Source organism: Hyperolius riggenbachi, chromosome 4, assembly GCF_040937935.1.
Source record: "Hyperolius riggenbachi isolate aHypRig1 chromosome 4, aHypRig1.pri, whole genome shotgun sequence".
In the NCBI taxonomy this organism is placed as follows: domain Eukaryota; kingdom Metazoa; phylum Chordata; class Amphibia; order Anura; family Hyperoliidae; genus Hyperolius; species Hyperolius riggenbachi.
In genome coordinates this window covers 440,015,796-440,030,455 of record NC_090649.1, presented here as the reverse complement: position 1 = coordinate 440,030,455, position 14,660 = coordinate 440,015,796, and the positions used below count along the sequence as shown (strand labels likewise).

At 41.7% G+C, this 14,660-nt stretch overlaps 1 long non-coding RNA gene across 1 annotated transcript; it reads right to left on the bottom strand.

Annotated features, from left to right (window-relative positions):
* Positions 1 to 1,852: 1,852 nt before the first annotated feature.
* On the bottom strand, positions 1,853 to 3,849 carry LOC137570944 (uncharacterized). Its single transcript, XR_011031251.1, has 3 exons — positions 3,736 to 3,849; positions 2,419 to 2,537; positions 1,853 to 1,891 (listed from the first exon to the last, which is right to left on the bottom strand). It is a non-coding gene; the product is annotated as an uncharacterized lncRNA (long non-coding RNA).
* Positions 3,850 to 14,660: the final 10,811 nt, after the last annotated feature.

Here is a 14,660-nt window from a genome sequence, read left to right as displayed (position 1 = left end):
TATATTAATTTTTAATTCATTAATTACATTTCTTAATTCTTTGCTATATTTTATTAATTCATATATGTAACATACTTGTTTTTTATAAAGTCAACATACTTGATTTTTAATAAAAAATTTTTTATTAGTTTTCATTACATTAATAAGACTCAGCTCTCTGCCTCAACCGAACTCCATTGGTACATAACTATCTAACTGGCAACAGGTCCCTGTTGGCACAGAAAGCGGTTGCTCATAGGCGAACTAATTTGTGGTAGATAATAGGCTAAGGCTGTGTGCACAAGTATGTAAAGACCTCCATAAAAATCAGAGCAGTTTCAAGGCTAAAATGCAACCAGTGCGAGTGTGTAAAATTGGGCCCCCCCTCATCACACCGCTCGCAGAGCCAGGTATGGGTGTCTGCAGTATAGGTTAGCAAGGTTTGTTGCACTCATTATAGGTAGCAAACTATAGGTCCCCCCAGTATATGTATCCAGGCATTGGTTCCCCAGTACAGTTGCCCGCAGTATAGGTTAGCTAGGTAGGTGACTCCAGTATAGGTAGCCGGTAAAGTTGCCCACAGTATTTTTTACATAGGCAGGTGCCCCTAGTATAGGTTACATAGGTAGGTGCCCTCAGTACAGGTTAGCTGTTTTGGTGCCTCTAATATGGAGCAAGAATATTTTCCACCAGCAAAGGCTAGTTAGGTATGTTTCTCCAATATAGTTAACAAGTATAGTTGTCACCTGTATAATCTATGTAGGTAGGTAGGTGCCCCAAATACAGGTTACATAAGTAGGTGCCCCCAGTATAGGTTCGATAGGTTGATTCCCCCAGTATAGGTTAGATAGGTTGATGCCTCCAGTATAGGTTACATTAGGTAGGTTCCCCTCCCCCAGTATAGATTACCTAAGTAGCTGCCCCGGTAGGTAGGTAGGTAACCCCCCTCCTTCCATAGTGCAACATTAAGTTCTAAATGCGCAACCCCCTACTAAGAAACAACTGGGTGCAGGATCTGTATAGCCAAACTAATCCACAGGTATATACAGAAGGATCCTCAAACCAGACAGTGCTTGAAAAAACGCTGGTATTCTTTATTGCAAGATTGTACATGACAGGTGCAATACACTCACAGAGTTCAACTGACGCGTGTCGGGCTTTCAATCTGACCTTAATCATAGTTAAAATTCGTAGTGGGGGTTGAAGCCAGACGCGGGGAGGTCAGCCCTACCTCTCCCTCCCTTCCTCTCAGTGTCTGCCCTCCGTTCTCCCCCCTCCGAGGCATATTAATTGTATCAGGAAGCGTTAGTCTCAACTTACCTCCCTGCGTTCCACTCGTCGGTAAATAGCCGCTGGAGGACTCATTTCAGCCTATTAGCTGCACTGATACACACTGCTTCTGACTAAACAGGAAGCAGCGTGTGTATCAACGCAGCGTCTACGTCAGAGAGGACTCCTCCAGCGTTTAGTGTGCACGAGTGCAATGCAGGGAGCTAAGTTGTGACTAGCGCTTCTGAATACAATTACTCTGCCTCCAAGGGGGGGGAGGGGGGTCGGAGGGCGGACACGGAGAGGAAGGGAGGGAGATGTCAAGCTGCCCTCCCAGCGGCTGGCTCCCCCCTTCCATTACAGCGCCCCCCTTGCCAATACTGCTCATGGCACACGCATGGGACGCACGGCCCTAGAAACTGCCGTGGAAAAAATACACATTTATCTCATGTACTTTTTAATAGCTATAACAGCCCAGCCACACAGAGTTACATGCTTATTCTTAAATAACCATTCTTACTCACCTATCAGGCTCAGGCAAAGTTCATCCGTTATCAATAGAATTAATGAAGGACTCAGATCCCTGAGCCGAAAGGAAGATTATGCTTTGGAGAGATAATGTCCTTTACAGAACAGGAAAAGACTGTGGGCACAAGGAAGTAAATACCTTATTAAAATTACTCGTTAATTATCATACACACTGGAACTGTTGTAGTATCACATTCTTACTAAAGGTGGCCACACACGATACAATAAAATGATCCGATTTTACAGTAATTCGATAAAAACGATCGTATCTCTCGCAAACATTGAAAGCTTTCTTTCATTCGACTGAAAAATCCGATCAGATTTCCAGTTTTTTTCTATTTAAATTGATCTGGAATGCCAGATATTACTCTTCAATTTCTACTAAAGATTGTATGGTGTGTGTTGGATTGTTAATTTAGTCATATACACACCCTAGCAATTTTCTCTGAGTTTTCAATCATTTTTATCATAATTGAGGGAAAAATTTAACATATGTGTGTGGTACATTGGTCATATTTTTGAAATATTACAATCAGTCAGAAAAATTGATTGATTCTTAAATTGAACAGATATTTTAAAAATTGTATGGTGTGTGGCCACCTTTAGTTTACCCATTCGGCTCACTTCACCAATTATACTCACCTCACAGGCTCAAGCAACGGGCATCCGGTATGAATAAACCCACGGAAGGGCACAGTGCCCTGCAGCGAAAGATAGAAAGTGGTTGGTTGATAGGACGTGCAGTACAGAACAGTTCAAGGCTGTTGGCACAAAGATAAAAAGAGAAAGATTTCAAAATAACATTTGTAATCTTTCACAGGTTTACAGCTCCAGCAGCACAGACAGCACCTTTTATATGTTCATGGGCACTTAAGTAGTGCGGATGCTTCAATAGAGAGGGGATTCAACCTCTTGTAGGGCAGCCCTACCTCTCCCTCCCTTCCTCTCCGTTGGACGCCATCTGAGCATGACTGCAGCAAAGCTTTTTTTAAACATCTAAACGTACCTCCCTGTGTCCATTTGACACCGCTCTTCGCATCTGTCTTCTCCACATAGCCGCTGATACACAAGGTGCTTTATTTTTAAAAGGAAGCTGTGCATTTATCAGAGGCTATGAGGATAAGAGGAAAATGGCAGTTATTTGAAACAGGGAGTAGAGTTGTTCTTCTGTACACCTCGCTTCCCTGCAGTCACACTCGTAGGGCGGAACGCATAGAGGAAGGGAGGGGGAGGTCGGTCTAAGCTCCCCGAGGCTGACTTCCCCCTCCATAGTGGGTGGCAGATACCTATGTAACCTATACGGGGGAGGCACCTAGCGAGTGTAACCACACTGTGGTGCACCTACAAAATGTAAACTATCCTGGAGGGCACCTAACCTATGTAAAATGTGTTGGGGCCACCCACTTACCTACCTATCCTATACTGGTGTCAACTTTAATTGCTACCTATATTTGTGTAAAATACCTAACTTACCTAGAATTTTTTAAAATTTCTATGTAAAATATGCTTGGGGGAACTATTCTAACACCATATATTACATGCATCCACCAATATAACATGTACTGTGTGCACATACCTATGTAAGCTATACGGTGTGCCCGAGACTACCTAACCTATACTTTGTGCAACTACACTGTGTACTTATGCTTTAGGCACCGACCGGGCTAACCCATTTTGTGTGCAAATATACTGGTGCACCTATGGCTGACTACCAATACTATGCCTGGCTACCTATATTGTGTGGACTTATAGCTGTATAACTACACCGAGTGCAACTAAACATGGCTAACCCAAACTGCGTGCATGTATACCTCGGTCCATGTTTGTGTGGTGGGGGGTTTGGTTTGCAATGAAACGTAATTTTAACGACATCGCCCTAGGTTAATTTTAGCCTGGAAACTGACCAAAGCACAGCCTTACTGATTTTAAAATTACTGCTTTAATAACATTTCAACTTACCTCGCAGTCTCCAGCTATTGGCATCCAGTATGAATAGTACAATGTAAGGCCACAGGTCCCTGCAGCAAAAGAAACAGGGTGCTTGTATAGATGTAACGTCTGTTACAGAACAGTTGTTTGCTGTGGGCATAAGTATGTACAAAAGTTATTACAAAATAAATTCTCTGTGATGAAGCTAAACAACAGTCACATTGCATTTTCCTAATTTATTTGGGCAGTAAATATGTACAGAAAAAATAAACGGTGCACATTAAAGATAACCTGTACATGAAATTTATTCCACTACGTACATTAAAACTTCACAGTTATTCAAGTAGGGCAGCCGCCCTGGTAGAGCAAGGTTAGAAGTAGCTCATTACTGATGCCGCATTACTGATGGATTGCAGTTTTGTTTGTTGGTTCGTACAGAGATCAGACAATCGTTAAAATATAATACAATACAAGAACATTTGTAAAGGTGCTTTTCTCCCATGTGCCTCAAAGCGCATAGTTGTGTCTCAGATTAATACAGGGTTGCAGGCTGGGTTGTGTTACACAGGATATAGACAGATGTTCATGAATGTCAGACTGACGAGGTAGGTTTTTAGTTTAGACTTAAATGCTTCCAGGGATGGAGCTGTCCTGATTGGGTGTGGCAGGGAGTTCAAAAGTGTAGGGCCAGCATGACAAAAGGCTCTGTCTCCAAAGGTTTTGAGGCGGACTGTTGTGGTGACCATTGTGTTACGTCCTTTTTATCTACGATTGGTGGTCGAGTGATGCATTTTCAAAAAGTCCTTCATGTATTCAGGACAAATATTGTGCAAGTATTTGAATGTCATTAATCCAATGTTGACCTCAATTGGCCATTTTACAGGTAACCATGATAGTGAGCGCGGGGTTGGTGATATGTGTCAATGGCGGGTTTTGATGATTAACAGCCTTGTAGTTGAATTATGTATTACTTGCACATGAGAGAAGGAATGATTCACAACACTTGATGACTAAAATGTACCTAGCATAGTCTGTCATCAGCTGTCCCTTTGCTAATTACTGTAAGCAGAGTAGTGAGTAAAATGTCAATATGGACATTAAAGGGAACCAGAGACGAAGCACCCTTGTGTATTTTACCATGTATATCAGTAAGAACATTAGAGAAAACACTTACCATGCTCTCTGTTTCCTCCTCACTGCTAAAAGTGTCTGTTAACAGCAGTCACAAGAATCCCAGACTGAGCAATTAAATCTGGCTTTGCTGGGAATGATTATAGCTAAGTCATTATAGCAAAGCCACAAGGGGGCAGGCTTGGGCTTGAAATAACACCACAGAATACAGACTTAGCTATAATCTTTCTGTAGCAAAGCTAGACGGAGCAGCCTGACTTCTCAGTCGGGGATTCTTATCAGACGTGATAACAGTCAGATTACACAGAGAACAATGAAACAAAGGGCAGATTAGGTGTTTACTGTCATGTTCCCACTGATTTATAAGGTAAAATACAAGAGGGTGCTTCATCTCTGGTTCTCTTTAACTTGTAAAAAGGGGGGGGGGGGGCTCTATGAGTGAGTGTAGTGTAATTGGCAACAATGTTCCTGCTGAGTGTGAATTACATTTGCTCTTTTTTTGCAAAATTGGATCTAAGGGGCATATTGAACTTCTTCTACAGTTTGCCTTCTCATTGCTAACGCAAAACACCAAAGTTAGCCTTCAACCGTTTGCCGGCAAAACGTTTGCTACATCGTGAATCGGGCATGTATTACAAATTAACGCACTGTTTTCTTCACTTACGATGTCATCAAGCTGACAGCTACTAAATGGTGCAACTTTTTTTGTCTACAAGGCTACAATCTTGTTAAAGTTTGATTTTCAAATCAACTTACTAGTTAGTGACAGTAGGTGATGTATTTTTGTCTCAGTGTGTGAATAGAGGATGGCGTAGATGCAAGTCAGGCACTTTTTAGTTAATCAGGTGTAATTGCGGGCGATGTGATGATGTTTGCTGGTCATTGTTTGCACGAAAAGAGTTTAACCACTTGAGGACCACAGTCTTTCTACCCCTTCCAGGCCAAGAGCCTTAATCTCCATTCAGAACACTGCAGCTTTAACGATTTATTGCTCCGTCCTACGACCTACCACCTAAATGAATTTTATCTCCTTTTCTTGTCAATAATACAGCTTTCTTTTGTTGCTATTTTATTGCTGCTGCGATTTTTGGTTTTTATTATATTCATAAAATAATACATGATTTTTGTTAAAATAATTAATGTTTACACTTTCTTTGCTGACATTTTTAAATATAGTCAAATTTCCAATACATTGTAGCACGAAAGTTATTATGCTACATGTCTTTTAGAAAAAATAAAAAATTCAGTGTATATTGATTGTTTAGACTAAAAGTTATAGCGTTTAGAAAATATGGTGGCAAAGTTAATCTTTCAATTTTGAAGCATCTCTGAGTTTTATGGCCACCTGCCATGTTTCCTGAGGTGCTATAATTCAAGGTTAGTATAAATTCCCACCAAAGGAGCCCATTTCTTAAAGAAGACATCCCAAACTAATCACTGAGAGGCATGGTGAGTTTATAGAATATTTAATTTTTTTCACAAAGTAGTGGAAAATGACACTTTATTAAAAAAAATTACAATTTAAAATTCATCAAAATTCTGAAAAAATTTACATCTGCCATAGACTCACTATACTCCTCTCTGAATAGCTTTAATTGTCTACTTTCGAAAATGGTGTAAATTGTGGGGTGTGTTCACTGTCCTTGCATTTTGCGGGTTGCTAAATTGTAAACATCGCTGTAAAGCCTAAAGGTGCTCATTGGACAGTGGGCCCCTTAGCGCAGTTAGGCTGAAAAAAAGTGACACACGTGGTTTTTCCATACTTAGGAGAAGTACTATAATGTGTTTAGTAGTTTATTTTGACACATACCCATGCTGGGTGGGAGAAATATTTCAGTAAATGCAATTTTTTTTTTTTTTTACACACAATTGTCCATTTACAGAGAGGGTTATCACACCCAGCATGGGTTTGTGTAAAAATACACCACAAAACACATTTTACTACTTCTTCTGAGTACAGCGATACAACATGTGTGACAATTTGTTGCAACCGAGGTGTGCTTAGGGGCCTAACTTCCTATTCCCAGGTCATTTTTAAGCATTTGGATTCTAAACTACTACTCACTGTTTAGTGCCCCAAAAATGCCAGGTCAGTATAGGAATGCCACCAGTGACCCCATTTTACCCTAAGGTATTTCGTTCGGTGTATGGTGAGTTCATCGAATATTTCATTTTTTATCATAAGTTAGTAAAAAATCACACTTTGTGTATAAAAAATAATAACAAAAAATGTACACTAACTTTTTTTTTTTTTAAATCTCTTCTATGAACTCCTCATACAAGTAACGGAATACCTTCTGGTGTTTCTTTTATAAAAAGGGGTCAATTGTGGGCTTCCTATACTGCCCTGGCATTTTACAAGCACAAAAAGGTGAGTAGTCTGGAAACCAAATGTCTCAAAATGGCTGTTCAGGGGTGTAAGCCTCTGCAAAATTTGATGACAGGTGGGCTATGAGGGGGCGAATTTTGTTGAACTGGTTTTATGCAGGGTGACCTCTTAGATGACAGGTTGTATTTGGCCTGCTCTGATGGATAGGAGTTCTAGGGGGGTGACAGGCAGAGCAGGGACAAGGTCCTTCAGCACCCAAGGCTGAGACACCAAAGTGCGCCCCTCCATCCCTCCCACCCCAGCTGTCACACACTGATTGCTATTAGACTAAGAGGGCCACAGGGCCCTCAACCTCCCCAACACCTTAATATCTACTTATCTGGCTTGCAGTCACTGCCATGTATCCCCTTTTCTTATTTCTTTCTGCGTCATACACAATTAGGAATTACAGCTGAATTAATTGTGCGCCCCCTCCTACACTGCACCCTGAGGCTGGAGCCTCTCCAGCCTATGCCTCGGCCCGGCCCTGGTGACAGGAGGTGATTGATGGTTGTCTCAGGGGATGGTTAGAGTGGAAAATACATGCAAGCAATGCACTGTGGAGGTGATCGGAAGGGGGTCTGAGGGGGATCTGAGGGTTTGGTCCAGTGATCAGGAGCAGACATGGTGCTAATTAGGGCAGGATCTGATGGGTAGGTGTGCTAGGTGGTGACAGGTGGTTACCGGAGCTGATTGATGGGTGTCTCAAGGTGTGATTAGTGTGGGGAATAGATGCAAGCGATGCACTGGCGAGGTGATTATTAGGGCTGGGGTCTGAGGACGTTCTGAGGGTGTGAGCTGGTGATTGGGTGCCCTAGGGGTGGATAAGGGTCTAATCTGATGGGTGGCAGTGACAGGTGATGAGTCTGACAGGGGGTGATTGATGGATAATTATTGGGTGTTTAGAGCAGAGAACAGATGTATACAATACAATTGGGAGGAGATCTGACGTCGGATATGCGTGCAATCTATTGGTGTGGGTGGGTGGGTTATCAGATTGCCCGCAAGGGGCAGGTTAGGGACTGATTGTTGGGTGGCAGTGACAGGGGGTGATTGATGGGTGATTGACAGGTGATTGACTGGTGATCATTGAGTTATTACATGGAAAAACAGATGTAAAAGATGCACTGGTGAATTGATAAGGGGGGGTCGGAGGGCAATCTGTGCGTGTGGGTGGTTGATTGGGTGCCCGCAAGGTGCAGATTATGGTTTAATCTGATGGGTAACAGTGACAGGTGGTGATAGGGGTTGATTGATGGGTGATTAATGTGTAATTGTTGGGTGTTTAGGGTAGAGAACAGATGTAAACAATGCACTTGGTAGGTGATTTGACTTTGGATCTGCGGGCGATCTATTGGTGTGGGTTGGTGATCAGATTGCCCGCAAGGTGCAGGTTAGGGGCTGATTGATGGGTGGCAGTGACAGGGGGTGATTGTTGGGTGATTGACGGCTGATTGACAGCTGATTGACAGGTGATCAGGGGGGATAGATGCATACAGTACACAGGGGCTGTGGTCTGGGGGGGTGGTCTGTGGAGAATCTGAGGGGTGGGGGTGATCAGGAGTCCCCAGGGTGCAGGTAGGGACCTAATAAAAAAATAGCGTTGACAGATAGTCACCGGGAGTGAGTGATGGGTGATTAGGTGGGTTATTGGGTGCAAGCAGGGGTCTGTGGGGTGGTCAGGGGCGGGTCTGAGGGGTGGTGTGGGCCATCAAAGGGAAGGGGGGGAGATCAGTGTGCTTGGGTGCAGAGTAGGGTGGCTGCAGCCTGCCCTGGTGGTCCCTCGGACACTGGGACCACCAGGGCAGGAGGCATAATGTATAATACACTTTGTATATGTGAGAAAACGTGGAAAAGCCGACGCATGTGCTCAGAGCAAGGCGGCTGATTCCGCGTCCAACGCGGCGTTTTGCTCGCGTAGGCCCGCATCTGATAGTGTGGCTGAACGCGGAAAAACCACTGCATGCCTTGACAGCAATGCGGCTGGTTCCGCGTCCAGCACGGCGTCTTGCACGCAACATGTGTCTGGTGTGGCTGGGACTGTTAGTCCACACAGGTTTAGAAGGACGTGCGCGCACGCTGAGAGGCAGAGCTGTTATGACGGCCAGAGGAGGACCAGCTGACCAGGCCGGTCAGCTGACGCCAGAACCATTTCCTATTGGTCCAGCATTTAGGGGAGGCGCCGGAGAACGCTGTACTATGTATACTTGTGGCTGGTCATTTGCTGCTTGTCTGCCATTGCGATCACTACGTTGAAGCACTCAGACCTTTTGTCAGAATCTGTGTTATCACCTGTTAATCTTCAGACTAGTTCCAGGGTGTTGATGACCACGGACCTCACACCCAAGATTATGGACTTGTGCTAACAATCTGTTATACTATAGACTAGTTCCAGGGTGTTGATGACCCCGGACCTCACAACCAAGACTAGGGACTTGTGTTGCCAATCTGTTATACTTCAGACTAGTTCCAGGGTGTTGATGATCAAGGAGCTCACACCCAAGACTAGGAATTGTGGATTATCTGTTATGACCTATTGCTTTCCTGACCAAATCTTCTGATCTCTGATTCGGTACTTTGCTCTTCTGATACTCTGTTGCCAGACCCTTCTTTCCATTGATACCGAATCAGCCGACTGTTTATGTACTTTATCTTACTGTGTGTTGCCGACCTGGCTTACCCGACCCCGAGAGCTGTCTCCCCTGTTAGGAGATAGTCTCCAGATCTGCTGACATCCTTCATAGGTGTCACTCACTACAGGTCCTTTCTCTTCCCAGCCTGACTGCGCCCATTGGGAGTTTCAGGCTGCAGGAAGGTTACTGTATCTTTTGTATACTGGTTGCTACTCAAAGTACTACTGTTGCACCAAACACTCACATACTCAGGTGTCCAGAGGTTAGTGATATATCTGTATTATCGGTGATTCTGCAGATCTTCAATAATCAGGTATATATCTGTATTCTTGGTGATACTGCAGATCACCAATAACCAGATTCTCTCTGTGTTTAAACTGATCGTTACAGTATACAGTACAAAGGGTATTTTAAGCTTTTGTGATACTCGAGGCAGTTGCGGCGAACAGCACCGCTGCCTCAGCTGCCTCCATGGTACCGTACGTCTGTCCGTCCGGCGTGCAGGACGCCGAGGAATGAACGTTGACTTGTGGAGGGGCTCGACGTCTTGCGTGTGCGCTCGCACAGACGGGACATTTTTGTGGGGGGGAAGCACGTCAGCTGACCTGTAGGTCGGCTGACGTCAGAGGAGTCCCACGGCGCCCAGAATTGGCTGATGGAGGGGGGAGTGCCAGTTAGGTCTCCTCTGCTTCTTAAGCCTCCGTGCTTCATTCACACGCTGTCTGTTTTCGTGAATTATTGCGTATTAGCGCTCATACCTTAGACTAGATCCCAGGTGTTGATGCCAAGGACTTTACAAGCAGTGTACAATATATCAAAATTTGGTAATGTTTATTTGTAATAGTACTTCCCATGTGTTGATGCCAAGGAATTCACACCTACACTAGGATATTGCCTATTATATTGATCTACTGTGTATGACTGTTGGCTATTCCTCTGACTCTGATCCTGCTTTCTGATCCTGTACCTTTGCCTATCTGCCTTGATAGTTGCTGAACCTTTGCCTGCTACTCTCTTGTAGTAAGATTCTGAAACAATAATAACCTCTCTGTATATGAACCTATGCCTGATGAACGATTACTCTACTGTCTAACGATTCTGTACTGATACTTACCATTCAGTTGCCGAAACTTGACTGTCAAACCACTCTACTCATCAGTGGGCCCTTGCCAATGGTGAGGTGAAAGCTTCACCAGCGCCTCTGGTGAAGTTATTCCCTAGTGCAGTCATGTTTCTTTGTTCAAGTCTGCAGTACAGTATGACTCACCTAGTGCAGTACTGCGTGTGTCTCACTCTGCTGCAGTACATCCTGAATCACCTACTCCACGGGAGATTATGACAAATCGTGAATGTTTTCTACAGCTTTGTTGAGCTTGTACTCTAGTTCACGTTAAGTGTACTGACAGAACATCACCATCCCTATTGTGAGGTCTCATTACACTTTGAAAGTTACGTTTGCACCTAATCACTGTACACTAAGCTTTTTTTCTCCTATACTGGTATTATTGTTGATTCTGCAGGCCACACCTAATCTGGTATAGCGTCTGCATAATTGTTGATTATGCATATCACCACATACACAGAGATCTGATCCACGACATAACACCCTTTCAGCTTTCCATTCAGCGTCCTAGGGGTTAACAATTCGCAGGCCACTTCAAACAGCTATGTTTTTTAATTTTCGTGTGGCAGGAGACAATATTCGGCTGTTGTACATACAACACAGTGCACCATCACATTCAAAAAAATTCAAAGGACACGACACCCTTTGGCGTTACTTCTTCCTTGGCATTTCACTTTGAAAATGCCCATAGGTATTTGTCCTTCATCCAGTTCTTAACCCATTCAGGTTCCGTCGTTTTCACGTGAGAAATGTTCACCTCCCATTCATTAGCCTATAACTTTATCACTACTTATCACAATGCACTGATCTATATCTTGTTTTTTCCGCCACCAATTAGGCTTTCTTTGAGGGGTACATTTTGCTAAGAGCCACTTTACTGTAAATGCATTTTAACAAGAAGAATAAGAAAAAACGGAAAAAATTCATTAGTTCTCAGTTTTCAGCCATTATAGTTTTAAAATAATACATGCATCCATAATTAAACTCACGTATTGTATTTGCCCATATGTCCCGGTTATAACACTGTTAAAATTATGTCCCTATCACAATGTATGGCGACAATATTTTATTTGGAAATAAAGGTGCATTTTTTCCGTTTTGCATCTATCACTATTTACAAGTTTAAAATAAGAAAAATATAGAAATATTTCATCTTTACATTGATATTTAAAAAGTTTAGACCCTTAGGTAAATATTTACATGTTTTTTTTTTTTTTATTGTAATGTTTTTTTTTTTTTATTGTAAACATTTTATTTGGGTAGTTTTGGGAGGGTGGGAGGTAAACAATAGATTTATAATGTAAATGTGTGTTAATTTTAAATTATTTTTTTTTACAGGTGTAGTATTACTTTTTGGCCACAAGATGGCGGCCATGAGTTTGTTTACATGACGTCACTCTAAGCGTAACACACGCTTAGAGTGGCGCATTGGGCAGGGAACGGCCAGAAAAGGCGCAGCTTCTGAAAGAAGCTGTCGCTTTTTCAGCGGGGGAGAGGAATCAATGATCGGGCACCGTAGCCCGATACATTGATTCCCTGGCTACCGAATCCGCGGCCGGGAGTGCGCGTGCACGCGCACGATCGGCCGCGGGAGCGCGCGGCAGCGCGCATGGTTCCTGGACGTAGAAACTACGTCCAGGAACCAAAATAGGTTAAACATGAATAAATAATGTACTATTACCCAATATAGTAGTTTACTCATTTACACTGCTGTTATGTTCTATTACTTTTTTATTACTAATCTTTATTAATAATATATAGAATATTAACTGTAAAATTTGTATGCGGAATTTAAAATAATGTGAAATTTTATTAAAAATGTATAACCTTGATTTTTAAATTTTAGTTAACTGAAAATTTAGACAGTAATTCAATCCAATTGTGTCAAGCGTGATCTAAGAATAACTTAATTTACGTTATTTTTACATTATATACACCTTCAGATTTCCTTTACTGACTAAGCAGGTGTTATTCACTACAACCACATTACCACTTTTTTTTTTTTTTGGTTTACTGCCGTGTATAACATTCATCAATGTACACTGACTGGCCAGTAGGGGGTGCTAGATAGTGAAGCTTGTCTTTTATTTGTAAGTACGTCATGTTTAGTAATGGCAGCTTGTATTGGAAATTTTTTTTTGGAGTGGTGGGTTGAATTATGATGGAACACAATTTACTGTATGTCAAAGCTAACATTAATTGTACAAAACGAAAATTGAAAATGAGGCTATTTTCATAGGCACATGTAAGGAACGATGCTTTATTACGATGTATTTATGGGATGAATTCTATAGTCTTATGTTGATCACTTTTTACAAAAAGATGAGTTAATTTAATTAGCTGATGATAACATCCTCATCACATATAATATGTCTATAGCAGTAGGCAGATATGTACTTTTTTTTTCATCGGAAATTCATGTAATAAAGTTGTATCAATTTTAGAATGAAATTCTTCCTATAAATATGTACATCAATGCGGTGGCTAACAAAATGCATGTCTTTTCCGTATGTGATTAAATATAAAAAAAAGTTTGCCACAACTTATGCTGCTATTTAACATCTGAATAAAAGCATTTATATTATTTCTGTTCAATATGTTGATGATCCCTCTAATAAAGATTTTAATTTAGAAATCTATGCTGAATATCATAATAATGACTAATTTAAATTATTAATTCTATAGTACAAATGTACGACAGCACTTTAAATAAAATTTTCTCACCATGTACACCAACTATATCTTGGCACAAAGCACGACAGACCTTGTGTCTAAAAAGGAAGATCGTGCTTTTATTATTTCACTTTTCACATGATTAGCTGTTTCTGGTGTCAATCACAGTATTGTAATTTTTGTGGTGACTCTCATTGGTTTAAAAAAAATGTGTTAGCATATCACGAGGTTCATGCATGTGCGTGCACGTGAGAATCACGTTCTTGTCATGCGTGGTTTTTATCCTATGTAATTTATAATTAATATTATGTGTCCACATTATTATATAAATATTCTACATAGGTATTTTGTTTATCAGCTTATGTAAAATTTAAGTAGCTTTACTGAGTCTTAAAATCCCTTATGTACATGTTTAGAAATAGAGGTATGCTTCTTTAATAGTTTCGCGGGCCTGGATGTTCAGAGTCTCGCGAGGTTTCCCTAATCCCTATATTTAGTTGACCGTGTGACTTCGCTCATTGTTACACGCAGCTTGCGTTAAGCGAAGACAGCAGACACCGAAGATGAAATGACGACTAAAGTCGCAGGGCGGTGGCCAGACGAAAAAGAACGATAAAGGAAGACAAACCGAGCATCCACAATCCGTGTCAATGAAGGACAAGAGGACAAGAAAAATTGAAGGATGATGATGAAAAGTTTATCAAGAAGCCAAAAGATAACAAAAATTCCAAAGAAGACCAGAATACAAACATGGCTAAGAATGTCCAGACTAAAGTCCTTGATCTAACACAGTACAGAGATAACCAAGTGTTTCAAACAGAAGAATCAAGCAGTGAATCCAATTCTGATCAGGAAGACCAAGAAGACAGTGAGGCCTCTATCACTTTGAAATGTGCTCGAAGTATAGAAGATTCTGGATCAAGCGTACTATTAATGGAAGATGAGGAAAAAAGTGATAAAGAGCAATCATTGCTTATGGGAACTAATAGAAAAAGAGCATTCAAATTCACTGAAGAGGAGAATTTAG